At 40.7% G+C, this 17,859-nt stretch overlaps 1 pseudogene; it reads right to left on the reverse strand.

Annotated features, from left to right (window-relative positions):
- Positions 1 to 10,271: 10,271 nt before the first annotated feature.
- Positions 10,272 to 16,281, reverse strand: LOC149516077 (25S ribosomal RNA; annotated as a pseudogene).
- Positions 16,282 to 17,859: the final 1,578 nt, after the last annotated feature.

A 17,859-nucleotide genomic window follows, 5' to 3' on the forward strand; every position in this document is an offset into this window, starting at 1 on the left:
ACTAACCTTGAACTAAGCAATGAATAAAGCTTTATGGTCAGGACAATGGTCTTGGTGCTATGAACAAGTAGTGTAAGCTCAAAAACATGATGCTGATAGAGTGTGCAAGCAACATATGTCCTAGTCCAAAGTTAAAGGGATAAGTGTAAGCTAGTGTGCAAGCTCTATAAAGCTTGGTAACCAGTCGATTAGGAGCACCCTCGAGTGGGTTGGTAGAGCAATGAGTAGAATCTAAGACTCTTGGTGACTAAAAAGAAAGTCAATATGCCTTGAGTTGGCTAAAAAAAAGCCTTAAGATGGCTAGGGAGAAAAGTGTCTCCATTTTAGATAATCTTATGATTTCTAGTAGGATGGCTGGGAAAGCTTTTACACTCTTTATAAGGGATGACTGGTGTTAGCTCTCCATCACCATCTTAGCTAGTTGGCAGGCAAGGGCTTAGCTAGTCTAAAATAAGCTACTCCTAGGCACATATAGTGTTTAGGTGGGTGGGCATCATCAGGTCACAAGTGTGGCATGGTCTCTTCTTAGGTCATGGTAAACCCAAGGACGGTTAGGGTCGATAGGCTTCATATCACACCTTTACATTGAACCATGAGGTTAGATGGAAACATTTATCATGCCACTTAGTTTCTACTTTTTAGGCTAGTTTAATAAGTAACCAAAGATCATAAGATTATGTTTGTGTATGAAAGGCACCATTAAGCTTAAAAGATAAGTAGGCTAGTAGGCTAGCGCACCGGTATACCTTTATGGCCAATCAATAAGGGTATGCTACAAACGAGTAGCAGACTCAAGTTCTTTAAAGCCAGATGGGCATATCAAGTGTCCATCAAGTGTGTAGGTAGCCTAGAATGAGGCTAAGGGTTGAGGCCCTAAGATAGAAGTTTCATGGGATAAGATGACCCTAGTATGGCTTTGGGTTGGCTACTAACCAGTGTTGTGTTGTACCTTTAGGTTCTAGGCATGAGAGCCTATAGATGATCAAGCAGGCATGGTGTTGGGTTCTCACCACGCCAGAACGACCCAACACCATGTCAAAATAAGATACTATTATGAGAATTAAGGCTGTACACCCCTATGAGATTTGTGGTTACCAATGCTTGAAACCTTGGTGCTTGCGAGCATAAAAGGGTGCTTGAGGCCACCTTGAGATTTGTGGACTAAGAATCATGATGGGATTTGGGTTCTTTCCTATTGAGTTTGAGAATGTTGCATGCAACCCTATAAGGTTTGAGCCAAGAAGAGCTGATGAGTATACTGCTTGAAAGATTGGTAACAATCTGTTTGTGAAAAAATGGACCCATAAAAGGCTACTTTGACTGTGAATAGTCTTGGTGATGCACGAATGCATGTTTTGATATAAGGAACATGTGGCCCATGACATGTGGTATCAAAGCCTAGTTTGGTTTAGTTGTAAGACTAAAGTGGCCATAGGTATGGGTATGAGTAAGGGTGTGAATGATACATTAGTACTCGCAAGCTACTCAGGTTCGATTCGAATAAAACTTGAATTCGGTTCAATTGTTATCAAGTTGAGCTCGAGTTCGAGTAGCTTGACTTATCGATCGAGCCGAGTTCGAGTATTCTTATACCCTGCTCGAATAGCTCGCAAGCCTAATCGAACTTTTATATTTAAATTTTTTTATTATTTTAATTAATAAAATATCTCGAATTCGAGTTCAACTCAGTACAAATAATCGAATGCTTGTTGAATATAAGAATCGAGCTTATTTTAACATATTAATTGAGCTTAATTGAGTGAGTTCGAGTAACTCAATTTTGATCACGAATCAAGCTCAAACTAAGAAAATGAAACTCGATCGAGTTCGAGCCGAGTATTGAGTCTCGAGTTTAGAGTCGAGCTCGAGCTCGAGCTTCTCACTGTATCAGCTCGACTAGCTCAATTACACCCCTAGGTATGAGGATGATAGACCAAAAGCAATGCTAAGCTCAAAATGAGCTATCGAGTTAAAAATGAGATATAGTGGCTATGTGAGCTTGAGAAAGAGCCATGAAGCATGCTATGGAAAAATTTAACCTAGGTGAAAGGCCCTCGAGTAGGCTCTTGAATGCCAAGCAAAAGGGCACGGGAGTCTAGCCTTACCTCATGAATGGTTTTGGCTTATACGGGCATACGATGCCCTTCAAATGGTGGATAATAATTGAGACTGTAATGTAAAAGGTTCATAGACTAAGGAATGGTGTTGTGAGAGACCATGTTGACCAAACAAGTTTTGTCCTAATGGACATGAGTTAAGCTTATTTTGTATAGTGCAGGTGTGCTAGCAGGATTACGAGTCAAGCATTTGGGTCCAAGCATGGAGCTATTATGCAAAGGCAGATGAGTTTGAGTTGGTTAAAGATTGAAGCCATGAGTTTGTGATGGTCAGAGGACTATGAGTTCTAGTGATTAGAGGATCCTAATATTGTGCTAGTTAGTGGACCATGCTTGTGTTGGCTAAAAGAGAAGGCCTTACGAGATGTGGTGGTCAGCAAACCATAACATCTGTAGTTTAGTGAAGCAAACAAGTAGGAATTGGCCAGTTGACAAAGCCTTGAGTTATATGGGTTAGAAGACAAATTAAGTTGAGCAAAGCCAATGGTATTAGCATTCTAAGTGGGATTTGGTTAGCGAATTGGATGAGTTTGAGCAAGGCAGAGATAAGGCAATTGAGATTAAGACAATTGTGGAAACTTTTGAGTAGATGTTGGCCAATGGGATGGCCATAAGTTCGAGTGGGTTAGTGGACCTTGAGTATCGAGTGGGTTGCTGAACCCTAAGATTGAGCAGGTCAGAGGACATTATGATTGGGGTGGATCCATAGATCTTAGAGCATCAAGTGGGGTTTGAGTTACCCTTTAAGATATGCCAGGGACAAGGCTGACGAGTTGTAGAACCATCGAGGAGATATGGTTATGTACAGAGCTGAACTGAGTTCATGTAATGGTAGGGGAGACTTGTGATTTCTTATGGAATCAAGCCAAGGTAGTGGAGCCTACAAGTTTATTAAGTATGTGATTGAGTACGAAATAGCATGCATCAAGGTGCCACCATTAGGGTGGCTAGCTAGAGGGCCACGCCTAGAGAGATGACCTTGGAAGGGCTGAAAAAACCCAAGTTGTGAGATGACTAAAGTGTTTGAATGCCACCATCCTAGGGTCTATCGTGTATGGTGCCATATGAGTACGCTTGACCTAAGCACCACATCTAGAGAGGCCCATCGAAGGGTCAGTACCCTAGGCGTGCGATTGGTGTGATAGGTCATGTCCAATGGGGCACACAAATGTATGGCAAAGTAGGTGGTCATTCATTCTACTAAGGGTCATGATCAATAAGGGTGTCTCGAGGTCGTAACATTATTGAGATCATGGAAAAAGTTATGTAGTGGCATATATTAAGTAACCGAGATTGAGTCATGATGATCAAATGTGGGAATCAACACAAAGGTGTATTGGTGTTGGGACTAGATCCATCAATATCAACAATGAATGAGTACTATAGGTGGTGCCTCATGTGATAGGTTTTCAACCCAATCTTGAGGGCACAAATGAGGGGCTATAAGAAAATATCAACTATGTGCAACAAGTGGGTTAGGTGTGGTCTTGACATCAATATGGGCATTGACATAGTAAGTAGGGGAGAGTGTCATGATCAGGCCCTAGTATGCCTCAGTCCTACCAAGACTAACCCTGAGCTGAGCAGCGAACAAGGCCTTATGGTCGGGATAATGGTCCTAGAGCTAGGCGCAAGTAATATAAGCCTAGAATTATGATGCTAATAGATTGTACGGGCAGGTGTGCCTTAGTCCTAAGTTAGGTGGACAAGTGTAGGCCAATGTGCAAGCACCCTAGAGCTTGATAGCCAATTGGGTGCTATTAGTCGAAGTCATGTGTGGACACCCTCAAGTGGGTTAGTGGAGCAATGAGTAGAATCTAAGACTCATGGCAACTAAGAAGAAGGTCATTGAGCCATAAGTTGGTTGAAGAAAGGCCTTGAGATGATTGGAGAGAAAAGTGTCCCCATTTCTAACCATCTTACGGTTCTTGGTAAGATGGCTAGGAAAGCTCTTACACTTTTTATAGGGAGATGACTGGTGTCAACTTTCCACCACCCCTTCAACTAACAAGTAGGTAAGGGCCTGGCTAGTTTGAAGTGAGCTACACCTAGGCACATGTAGTGTCTAAGTGGGTGGACATCATCGAGTCATGAGTATGGCACGGTGTTTCCTCGAGTCATGTTAAACCCAAGGGCAATTAGGGCTGGTGGGCCTCGTATCACTCATTTGCATTGAACCATAGGTTTAAATGATATCATTTACTATGCCCTTTAGTTTCCTTTCCTTGAGCTAGTTTGATAAGTAACCAAGGATCATGAGATGCTGTTTGCATATGAAGGGCACCATTAAGCCTAAGAGATAAGCGAACTAGCAAGTAGGCATGCTATTAGACCCTTATGGCCAATAGTAGAGGTGTGCTACGAGCGAGTAGCACACCCAAGTTCCCTGAGGTGGGTCAGGCATGATGTCGGGTGTCTATTATGCGTATAGGTAGCCTAGAATGAGGCTAAGGGCTAAAGCCCTAAGATAGAAGTTTCATAGGACAAGATGAGCCCAATGTGGCTCTAGGTTAGCTACTGACCAACATTTGTGTTGTGCCTTTGGGTTCCAGGCACTAGAGCTTGCATATGATTTAGGCAGGCATGGTATTGGGTTCTCACCATTGTAGAACAAGATAATATTATGAGAATCAAGGTTGTACTTCCCTATGAGAATTTGAAGAACAATGCTTGGGACCTTGGTGCCTACAGGCATGGAAAGGTGCTTAGGGCCTTATTGGGATTTGTGGACTGAGAATCGTGATGGAAGTTGGGTTCCTCCCTATTGAGTTTAGGAATGTTGTATGCAACCCTATGGGGTCTGAGCCAAGAAAAGTTCATAAGTATACGGCTTGAAGGATTGGTAACGATCAGTCCATGAAAAAATAGAGTTGCGAAAGGCTAACTTTAACTATGAGTAATCTTAGTGCCACATAGATGCATGGTTTTGGTATAAAGAATGGGTAGCTTATATCACACAGCCTAGATTTTGCTCTAGGGACATTATTGTGGATGTACGCAATAACAAGACCATCACGTACACCTACTCCCCCAGTAGGGGAAAGTGGGGGCCCAAATAACCACCCCTTAAAGAGCATGAAAGATTTTATAGATATGCTAGCAATAGACATTAAAGTGTCTAAAAATGGGGATACCTTTTTCAAATAGGCATATCATACACCAAGGGTCAGTAGGTGCCAATGGTGGTCAAGGCATGTGCCTATACTAAGGCCCAACATGCGTTGATAGTGTTCAAGGCAATAGTCTATACTTAGGGTCATCTTTTATCGATGCTAATCGAGGCATGTGCCCATACCAAAGGCTAGCATATGTAGATGGTGGTTGAGGCAAATGCCTATAACAAAGGCCAACTTGTGCCAATGGTTGTCGAGGCAAGTGCCTATACCAAAGGGTAGCTTATACCGATAATGGTTGAGGTATGTGCTCACACCATGCACCAACATATGCCAATAATGGTCAAGGCCTTGGCCGAAGTTTATTTTTGGGCTATGATGCACATACTAGGCTCGGACATATGCTGGTGCTATATTTTTTGCCTAAGGTACCATCATAGGAGCATCAAACCTAACTGATGGCATTGAGGGTTTTGGTGAATAAAGGAAGGGGCCAAAGGGTGTATGCACATAATGTGTGATGAGTGCTATCCTTGGCCCTTATATTGGCCCCATATCCCCCAAGAAACCTCAACAACTCACACCTTCTTAAAAAGCATAAGAGCTAGCATGGGTTTGTAGCCAGTAGCCATTCAAGTATCTAAATAACGATGTTTTTTTCAAATGGCCACAAAATCTTCTACATTTTGATTTTTTAGCTGATTTTTTTTATGAATGTCAACAAAAATATAAGGATCATGTATACCATATTTGGGGCCAAAAATCCTTCTAAAAAAATTTTAAAAAATTCCAAACCTAACAAATTTTAAAAATCCTAAAAAGTAAAAAACAAGTCATCTTGCCATAAAACTTCACATGAAGGCTTAGTGAACTATTATATGAATTTACAAGCCATAAAAATGGCATTGGCATGGTAGAACTATGAAAATGTGCTTAAACCCACCTACTACTCATTCATGTTATGTATGGCGTATAGCCCAGGCCTAGGATACTATGCGTGGTGAATGGCTTAGCATGTGCCATTGGTGTTCGAGGGAACTGCCCACATTAAGGGCCAACATGTACCAGTGGTGGTCGAAGCATGTGCTAAGTCCAAGGCCAACTTGTCCAAATGGTAGTCAAGGCATGTGCATATGTCACAATCTGTAAGTTGGTCCAAGCCCAGAGGTTCTTTTTGAGTCATGGAGTAGTTCTAGTTCTAATGGGATAAGGTTTGACAACTCGGGAGACCAGGCCGTAAGGCCTATTGTAGGCCCAAGTCATGGGAAACTAGCCTATAACAGTGGTATGGGCTGTGATCAAGACTCTAAAGGTTCACGCTCGATGTTTAAGTTTGGCAGAATTGAGCCAGGCCCAGGTGCAGGCACTGGTGAATGCTTATATGAATTTTGCAAGACATAAAAATGGTATTGACATGGTAAAAATATGACGATGTGCCTAAACCCACATGTTGCCTAATCATAATGTCCATAGTGCATAGCCTAGGCCAAGGATACCTGTAATTGATGAGCAGCTTAGCATGTGCTGTTATTGTTCAAGGGAACTACCTACACTAAGGGCTAGCATGTGTTGATGGTGGTCAAAGCATGTGTCAAAATAAAGGACTAATATGTTCCAATGGTGGTTAAGGCATGTGTATGCACCAAGGGTCATTTGGTGCCAATGGTTTTTAAGGTATGTGTATGTGTCATGGTCTATAAGCTGGTCCAAGCCTAGGGGTTCTTTATGAGTCGAAGAGCAGTTCCAATTTTAGTGGGATAAGGTTTGATAACCAAGAGAACTAGGCCTTGAGGCCTACTAGAGGCCCAGGTCATAGGGAACCAAAGTAGAATAGTGGTATGGGTAGTGATCAAGACTCCAAAAACTCAAGCACGATGTTCAAGTTTGGTAGAATTAATTAGGCCTAGGTGCGCGTGCTATTGAACAATGCATGGGCACATAGTTAGACCTAAGCCAGGACTAATAATCGAGGTATGGGTGCACAGTCAAACCCAGGTGCAAGCATGCCAGAACATAGTCATAAAAGGATCTGATTTGGGGGTTTTTAGAAGGCCTAGTACTACAACACAATCTTTAACAAGCTGGAATTATGCTAAGCACTTGAGTTTTGTAGGCTAACTTAGGCATATAGAGTCAATTCCTTGTCTAAGGCCACATATAGTTTCACTTAAGACCATAGCCTGTGACACATGCACCAAGTGTCATTTGGTGTGAATGGCACTTAAGAGGTAGACAAGTTCCTTGGGAAGGATAAAAGAGTGGTGGGACAATCACGATACACATGCCACGCCAAGTGCCAGCATCTAGCAATAGTGTCTAAGGCAATAACCTGCACCAATGGCTAGCATGTGCTAGTAGTGGTCGACGTATGTGTTGAGACCAAGGGCCAATGTGTCCCAATGGTGGTTAAGGCATGTGTATGCACCAAAGGTCATTAGGTGTCGATGGTGGCTAAGGCATGTATATGTGTCATGGTCTGTAAACTAGTCCAAGCTTGGAGATTCTCTTTAAGTTGAAAAACAATTCCAGTTCTAGTAGGATAGGGTCAGACAACCAAGAGGACTAGGCCTTAAGGTATACTGAAGGCCCAGATCCCAAGAAACTAGCCTAGAATAGTGGTATGAGTAGTGATTAAGACTCCAGAGGATCAGGTATGGTGTTTAGGTTTGGCAGAACTAAGCTAGGCCCAGGTACGGGGGCTGGTAAGTGCTTATATGAATTTACTAGCCATAAAAATGGCATTAGCACAGTAAAAATATGAAAATGTGCCTGAACTCACTTATTATTGAGTTATGGTGTGCATGGTGAGTAGCTCAGACCCAGGATACTCGTATGTGGTGCATGACCTAGCATGTGACAATTGTGTTCATAGGAATTGCCTGCATAAAAGGCCAACATATGCCAATGGTGTTCGAACCATGTGTCGAGACCAAGGGCCAACTTGTCACTATGGTAGTTGAGGCATATATATGTGTCATGATCTGCAAGCTGGTTTAAGCCTTGGGGTTCTCTTTAAGTTAAAGAATAGTTCTAGTTCTAGTGGGATAAGATTTGACAGCTAAGAGGACTAGGCCTTGAGGCCTACTAGAGGCCCAAGTCACAAGGAACTAGCCCAGAACACAAAGAACTAGCCCAAAATAATGGTATGGGTAGTGATCAAGACTCTAGAGGCTCAAGGACAGTGTTTAGGTTTGGCAGAATTAAGCTAGGCCTAGGTGCAAGCACTAGTGAGTGCTTATATGAATTTATAAGCCATAAAAATGGCATTGGCACGGTAGAAATACTAAGATGTGCCTAAACCCACCTATTACCCCATCGTGGTGTGCATGGTGCATGGCCCTAGCCCAGGATACTCGCGCAAGGTGTATGGCTCAGCATGTGTCGATAGTGTTTAAGGGAATAGCCTACATAAAAGCCTAGCAGGTACCGATGGTGGTCGAAGCATGTCCCAAGATCAAGGGTCAACATGTCTCGATGGTGGTTGAGGCATGTGCATGTGTCATAATCCACAAGCTAGTTTAGGTGTAAGGGTTTTTTTTTTTAGTCAAGGAGCAATTCTAGTTCTAGTAGGACAAGGTTCGATAGCCAGGGGGACTAGGCCTTTAGGTCACAGGGAACTAGCCTAGAATAGTGGTATATGTAGTGATCAAGACTTTAAAAGCTTAAGCAAGGTGTTCAAGTTTGGTAGAATTGAGCTAGGCCTAGGTGCAGGTGTTAGCAAGTGCTTATATGAATTAACAAGCCATAAAAATGGCATTGGAATGGTAGAAATAAGAAAATGTGCTTGAACCCACTTATTGCCCATTCGTGGTGTGCATAGTGCAAAGGCTGAGCCTTAAGATACCCGCACGTGGTACGTGGGCCAACATGTACCGATAGTGTTTAAGGGAACTACTCGCACAAAGGGTCAACATGTGTTAATGGTGGTTGAAGCATGTGTCAAGACCAAGGGTAAATATATCCCAATGGTGTTTGAGGCATGTGCATGTGTCACAGTCCATAAGCTAGTCTAAGCCTAATGGTTCTTTTCGAGTTGAGGAGTAGTTCCAGTTTTAGCGAGATAGGGTCTGATAGTTAAGGGGACTAGGGCTTGAGGCCTATTTGAAGCCCAATTCATGGGGAATTAGCCCAAAACATTGGTATGGGTAGTGATTAAGACTTCAGAAATTTAGGCATGATGTTCAAGTTTAGCAAAATTAAGCTAGGCCTAGGTATGGGCATTGGTGAGTGATACACGGGCACACAGTCAAACCCAATTGCGGGTGCATAGTCAAACCCAGGTGCAGCCATTGAAGATTGAGGTATGGGTGCATGATATGATATGACCTAGGTGCAGGCATATCACAACATAGTCCTAGAAGGATCAAATTTATGGGCTTCTAGAAGGCCCAATACTGTAGCACAATCTTTGATGAGCTAAAATTATGTTGAGTACTTGAGTTTCATAAGCTGACTTTGGTAGATGGAGTTAGTTCCCTATCCAAGGCCACAAAGAGTTTGGTTTAAGACCAAAGCCCATGACACATGCACCAAATGCATGGTACACATGTCACACCAAATGCCTACATCTATCAAAGAGGTGTCTGAGGCAACAACCCACACCAAGGGCCCATTTATGCTGATAGTGGTCAAGGTAAGTGCTAGCATCTGGCGATGGTGTCTGAGGCAACATTTCACCCTAAGAGGCCAACATCTACTGATGGTGTTTGAGTCAACAATAGGCCATCATCTATCGATGGTATTGGATGTGATTGCTCATACCAATCAAGGGCCAAATACTATTGATGGCATTCGAGGCAACAACCCATACCAAGGAATAGTATGTGTTAATAGAGTTTGAGGTAAGTGCCTGCACAAAGGGTGAGCATATCCCTATAACAAATACCAAGGGCATTTGGTTGTCATTTACTTTAATGCTCAAAGGAGGGATGTCATCACCTAACCGAATCAGTTGCAATGGATAACATTATTCATACTAATCTTAAAAAGGTGTGGTGTAAAACAATGAAGTAAGAGGACTTCGATGGGTGTAAAAAGAGGGACGAATCAAAGTGAAAAAGGGGTGAATCAAATTAGATAATGGTAGCAAGGCCACTCTACCACTTACAATACCTTATTGCGTATTTAAGTCATCTACAAAGGATGCTACCCATTGCTTAGTGGGAATTGAGCTCGAAGGAGGCCCACATGGCTTGTCCACCAATGGGGCTACACCTATGACATAACCTTTAGGGACCATAGGCCCCTACTGTGGGTTGACAATTAGGCAAAGAGTGCCTGCATCACTTCTAGCTTGAATTCTAACTTAGAGACATTTAGTCATAATCCAGTGCACAGTAGCTTTGTGCTATTAGCTTTTTAACCAAGCATAATGACCAATTGTGCAAATCAATGGTTTTTTTTGTACTAGGTTGAATTACTATTGCAATGCTACCATTAGTAGGGTAAAACTAACTTATCTCATGATGATATAAACCCAGTTCACATTCTTTATTGATGGATGAACAATCTAACACTTGGTGAATTCTGCTTCACAATGATAAGAAAAGCCAACATCGAAGGATCAAAAAGCAATGTTGCTACAATGCTTGGCTGCCACAAGCCAGTTATCCCTATGGTAATTTTTTTGACACCTTTAGCTGTAAATTTTGAAGGTCTAAAAGATCAATAGGACATGCTTTTACAGTTTATATTCATGCTAAAAATTAGAATGAAAGAAACTTTTACCCTTTTGTTCCACATGAGATTTCTATTCTCGTTGACCTCATCTTAAGACACTACATTATCTTTTAACAGATGTGCTGCCCCAGCCAAACTCCCCACCTGACAATGTCTTCCACCCAGATCGACTGACCAAGGTTGGCCTTGGTCCAAAAGAAAGGGTCGTGCCTCATTTTTGATTCACGAAATAAGTAAAATAACATTAAAAGTAGTGGTATTTCAATTTCACCCAAAAGCTCCAACTTATCCTACACCTCTCAAGTTATTTCATAAAGTTGGACTAGAATCAAGCTCAACAGGGTCTTTTTTCCCTGTTGATTTTACCAAGCCCATTTATCACAATCCACATGTGTGCAATTAAGGGTATGCCACCAATGACAAGGGCTTAGGCCTAGGGCTCTGAACAAGGGTGCAAAATGCTTGTGTAAGCACTAGAACCACTCGCGCAAGCTCCCCATACCAAAGTTAACACTTCCAAAAGGGCCCCGATGTAGGCAAACCAAGCCTTGGTATGGGCACACTAGGCCACAACAGACCCAAAAAAGCACCTAGCCCAAGCAAACCTAATAGACAAAACTTTCTAGAAGGATTTGTAGACTCCCAAGGATAGTATAGTTCCCTATACAATTTGAACTCTTGATGTGCAACTCATGTAATCACTTTATAATTTTAGACCTGTAATAGCCATTGGATTGAGTCAATCCTGACCATTGATTCATGGGGGCTTCAACTATAAATAGAATGCCTCTCCACCCACATGGATGCATAAAAACACTTGAGAGAATACAAGTTATAGTATTTCCAAGCATTTTTTTGCTTTCTAGCTTTTTCTAACTTTAGAGTGTTTTTCAATTTTCTTTTGAGTGCTCACTCTTCAAGAGTGTTTTTAGGTTAACTTAGGCATACAGGGCGGGAGTCCAACCTAAGGCTGCATGAAGCATCAGCAAAAGTCCCAGGCTTGTGACTGTTGGTATCCAAGCAAATGCTAATGAATGAAGTGCTTACAGATGCATCAAATATTGCCATTTGAAGGGTACTGATGTAAGAGAACCATCTGGCTGCCTTTGAGACTTGAAAGCTCAATGAGATCAAGTGTAAGTACATGTTCCAAGAAAAAAAAGAAGCAGCAGTGGTGTGCTATTTACACACAGAGGCATTACATGTTAGAATCTAGATTTATGGTTAAAACTGATAATGTTGCACAAGCTACTTCTAAACTAAAAAAAAGCCATCTCCTAAGTAGGCTAGATGGCAAGATTTCCTTGCAGAGTTTGATTTTAGCATGGAGTACTAGCTTGGGATGGCTACCTTAGTGGCTAATGCACTTAGTAGGAAGGTAATGCTTGCTACCATCAATAAACCTAATAGTTCCCTAATGCCACACATTACGAAAGGACTGGCCTATGATCCTATAGCCAAAATGCTCATGAAGTATGCCCAATAAGGTAAAACTAGACATTTTTAGTTGCATGATGACTTACTTTTCACCAGGATAACTAGGATATTTATTCCATAGCATGGGAAACTTCATAAGAAAGTTATACAAAATGCTACAACTCAAGGTAGGCTAGCCATCCTTGAGTACACCATACTTTAAAACTGGTGCAAGACTAGTATGGTGGAGTAAACTATCAAAACTTGTCCTGTCTGCCAATAGGACAAGGTGGAGTAAAGTTACCAGTTGGTCTATTAAAGCCATTGCCTATATTGAAGCACATATGGGAAAGCATTTCATTGGATTTGATAGTTAAATTACCTAAGTTAGATGGGTTTGGGAGCATCATAGTAGTGGGGGATAGATTTTCCAAGTATGGAACATTCATTCCAACAACTAAGGAGCACCTAGCCGAAAAGGTAGCCTACTTATTCATGAAAAATGTGGTGAAGTATTGGAGTATTGGGGCATACCATAAGCCATCATTAGTGATTGGGACAAGCACTTTACTGGGTAATTTTGGACATAGTTGTTCAAGCTATTAAGGTCAGACTTGAACTTTTCTACCAGCATACATCTACAAACTGATGGAAACTGATGGAAACTGATGGGTAGAGTGGGCGATAAACCAGAGTCCATTTGAGTTAGTGACAAACTAGTAACCACTCACTCGAAGAGTTGTCGCAATAGGCTACACTATACCTAATTCAGTGGCTTAAAGGTTTGCCAAGGCTTGGTAAGAGCAAGTAAACCTTACAAGAATCTATCTACATAAAGTAACCAAGAAGAGCAAGACGTAAGCAGATCATAAGTGACAAGATATGCAATACAAGGTAAAGGACTTGGTGATGGTGAAGCTGTACTCAGTTGGGAACTACTTAAAGATTTTTGGTAGTTTAAGGACTAGATCAACCAATTTCATTCAGAGCATGCGATGAGAGCATCACAAAATCAGGTGGGGGAGAGTGTCATGGCCTACACATGAACAATCGAGGTCAAGGCACTAGTGACAAAGGCTCAAGCTCGGGGCTTAGAACAAGGGCATAGAATGCCTACCTTCACAAGCTCCACAGGCCAAGGTTAACACTTTTAGAAGGGCCCTAGATAGGCAAGCCTTAGTGCAAGCAGACCAAGCCCAAGTGTGGGCACACCAGGTCACAGTAGACCCAATAAAGCACCAAGCCTAGGTGACTTATAGACAGAACTTTTTAAAAAGATCTAGAAACTCTCAATGATAGTATAGTTCTCTGTACATTTTGAACTCTTGATTTATATCTTATGCAATTTCTTTGTAATATTAGACTCTATAATAGACATTGGATTGAGTCACTCTAGCCATTAATTTATTGGGGCTTCAACTATAAATAGAAGGCCTTTCACCCTCATTGGATATACAAAAATACTTGAGTGAATACAATTATAGCATTTTCCAAGCATCTCTTACTTTTTAGCTTTTTCTAGCTTCAGAGTGTCTTTCAATGTTCTTTGAAAGTGTTTTCAGCCTAAGGCCACATAGAGCATTGGCTTAAGTTTAAGGCTCGTGACATATTCCCTTGGTTATGGTTTCACTAGATAGTAGATATGGACAGTGGGAATCTCATTAATCCATTCATGTGCATCACTAATTAGATGATGAGGCATTTGGCTACCTTAACAAAGTTATAGTTACCTGTACTTCGTTAAATTTCTTCACTTTGACATTCAGAGCACTTGGCAGAAATCACATTATATGAACATTTGTAGGGGCCATCATAATGCTTTATATTAAATAGTCAAATTCTCTTTATTCGTACTAGTTCTATGTCAACTATTTGTCACCTAGAGAAGACCTCTGAGGAAGTCATTCTTAGTCTATCCTGTAACTGGCACCTGATGACCCACTTTCATCATAAAAGTAGCTTGAGCAATGCACCAGTAGCCAGTAGGCTCAAGATTGTTACCCTTGTGCCTAGCTTTCAGAGCCAATCCTTTTTGGAGGTTATGGATCCATCTACTGACTTTCCTTACCTATATTATTCCATTGACTAGAGGTTGTTTAACTTGGATGCCTAATATAGTTATGAGTATGACCAAACATGGATAGCACCTGGTTTTCTTGATTTTCAAAGGTTATCGAGGGTAAACTAGACACTATGCGATGTGTGGTACTTTTCCTACCACTGCACCCTACCTTCAGCTGAGCCATTTCTAGGGTGGGCAAGCCATTAAATAGAAAAGATAACTTTTCTTAAGGCCCCTGCCAACATCTTCAAACTCTTTAATGTTACCATCAACCTTCATATCCCAGTTCAAGAATTTTAACCTGATTTTCTTTTGAAGCTCATGCTAGATACGCTATCAAATGAACTTTCACCATCTTTTAGGATCGACTAACCTATGTCCAAGTGTCGTTCACATGGAACCTTTCTCTTTTTCAACCTTCAAAGTTCTCATTTGAATATTTGCTACTATCACTAAGGTCTACACTGACAATCATTTTGCTCGAGCTTGCACTTTTGATTTTACGGTGATCACCTCACCTTCTTACTCATTTGGGCTTGGCCCTTGCCTCATTGGTCTAGTATAGGTTGCACGCTTAAATGCCATCTATTTTTGAAGCTAGTTGATTCGACAGGTGAGATTTTACACACTCTTTAGTGAATTTTGACTTTCATGACCACCATCATATTGTCTTAATTAACCAACACCCTTTGTGGGTTCTAGGTTAGTGCACAATTAGGCATCATATCCTGGTCTTTGGTTCATCTCTCATCACCAGTTCTTGTTACCAAAAATGGCCCACTTAGAGCTCTCGATTCTAAGGCATGGCTCAATGAAATAGTCGCACCATCATACCTATTTAAAGTTTGAGAATAGGTCGAGGGCATTACACCCTTAATACATCTAAACATTGGCTTTACCTGATAGAACTCATTAAGGGCTCTAGCTATCCTAAGGGAAACTTTGTAGGGAACTAGCTACTAGATGGTTCAATTAGTCTTTCACCCCTATACCTAAGTTTGATAAATGATTTGCATGTTAGTATCACTACAAGCCTCCACTAGAGTTTCCTTTGGCCTTACCTTACTCAAGCATATATCACCATTTTTTAGGTCTCGACAAGCATGCTCATACTAGAACCCTTCTCAGAAGATCAAGGTTGGTTCATGGTGCACTTACAAAGGATCCTACCAATCAACGTCTTTGCACCATATGGGTTTTCTAGCCTATTGACTCGCACACATGTCAGACTCTTTGGTCTATGTTTCAAGATAGCCCAAATGGGAAGCCCACATTTGATGCCCGATGCTAGTGTTAAATAGGCTAAGATGATGCATGTTGCATTCGATGATCATAGAAAAGATGTCTCTATAGACATATCAAAAGCCCAAGTTTAGGCCACTACTGCAACTCATATCGATCCATGCCCTAAGCCTACTGATGGATCAACTCTCACCATTTTACATCCGATCAAGGTGTATTATTGGCCCCAATCCACTTTTTTTTTTATAATTTCAAGCACACTTTTATCTTTTTTTTCAATGTCCTTCTTATCTTTCCCTTGTCATACTTGTTTCATTATAATCTCTTACCTATATTCAACTTTAGATGAAATTTACTGCCCGATTAGGGCTATATTCTCAAACAACCTGACTCACAAATAATGCCTCATGGTACGATAAGATCCAGGCATAAGAGGACTCTCACCCTTTCTAGTGCCCCTTTTTAGGGGACTTGCACTCGGTTTGCCATTGAGGATGTTTCTTTAAATTACAATTTGGATGCCATAGGCGCCTGATTCTCAAGTTGGGCTCTTCATGGTTCTCTTGCTATTACTAGAGGATAGTGGTCAATTCATGTGCTAATAGTAGTTGATGCATGTGCCAAGACTATGGGCCAATATGTCTTGATAAAAGTTAAGGCATGTTTATATGTCATAGTCTGTAAGCTAGTCTAGGCGTAATGGTTCTCTCGGAGTTGAGGGGCAGTTCTAGTTCTAATGTGACAGTCTGATAGCTAGGGGAACTAGGCCTTGAGGCTTACTGAAGGACCAGGTCATGGGGAACTAGCCCAGAACAATGGTACAGGCAGTGATCAAGACTCCAAAGGTTCGGGCATGATGTTCAGGTCCAGAAGAATTAAGCTAGGCTCAAGTGCAAGCTTTGTGAGCATTATGTGAATTTACAAGCCATAAAAATGGCATTGGCATGGCAAAAATATAAAGATATGCCTAAATCCACCTATTATCCAATCATGGTGCACATGGTACAAGGCCTAGCATATGTTAATGGTGTTTAAGGGAATTGCCCACACTAAGGGCTAGCATATGCTAATGGCATTTAATGTATGTGCCAAGACCAAAGGCCAACATGTCCCGATCGTGGTTAAGGCATGTGCATGTGTCATGGTTGTAGACACCTAATTTTGTCTGAGATATTTTATTGTTTTTAACCTGAGCTTAGTTTTGGAATTTGGCATTAACCATAATTTTTTGAGCCCATTAACTCTCTATTTTTAAATGCTCAATATGAGACCTAATGTGGGACCATAGGAAGGCTCATTGCATGGGCCAAAATAATACCCCTAAATGGTTTGAGTTGGGCTCGATAAAAAGTTTGGTTGCAGTCCTGTTCTTAAAAGCCTATTAAGAACCCATTGTTGGCTATTAAATATATATATAAGATCGTAATAATAATAATAATGGTAATAAATAAATAAATAAATATATAAATTAAAAATCAAAACTAAAGATTAAAAATTTTTAAATTAAAATTAAAAATTAAAAATTAAGCAAATAATAAAGCTTGAAAATAAAAAAAAATCAAAGTTATAATAATAGATAATTAACCACTCACATGTAGACATAGGGAAGACTTTTACGAAGAAAAGGCAATAAAAGAGAGTGAAGATTGAAATGTGCATGGGGCTATAAAGGGAGACGTGGAAGCAATTAAAGAAAACTACATGAAAGCTACACATGAAAGAAGGAGAAAAGAGTATAGCTTCATGGGAGAAAGTGGCATGAAACAGAAGACATGAATAAAAAATAAGGAAAAGAAACATTCATGGAAAGTTTTAAAGCCTAGAAACGTGAAAGCTACATGAAAATTGAAAAAACAGTTCATGAAAAAAGAAATAGGAAGAGGAGGAAGAAAAAAAAGGTGTGAAAAGTGAACTAAAAAAAGTTAAAAAAAAAAAAGACCTAAAAAAAGGAGGAATAGAAATGGGATGCTAGTAATGTGAAAGGGGAACATGAGGAAGCAAAAAAAAAAAAACAAAAATGAGGAAAAGGCTAAAAGGCATTGTAAGGAAAATAAAAAAATAGAAAAAGAAAAGAGAATGGACTAGAGTCAGAGGAAAACAATGAAAAAAAAAGAGCTTTCACAGCCTAAAGACATGGAAAAGGCAAAAGAAAAAAAGAGCAAAAAAGCAAAAAAGCAAAAAAAATCAGTAGTTGTGGAAACAGAAAACATGGTTAGAAAGCTAAAAAGCA

This window comes from Durio zibethinus, chromosome 11, assembly GCF_047325235.1.
Source record: "Durio zibethinus cultivar Kanyao isolate XHJ-2024 chromosome 11, ASM4732523v1, whole genome shotgun sequence".
Taxonomy (NCBI): domain Eukaryota; kingdom Viridiplantae; phylum Streptophyta; class Magnoliopsida; order Malvales; family Malvaceae; genus Durio; species Durio zibethinus.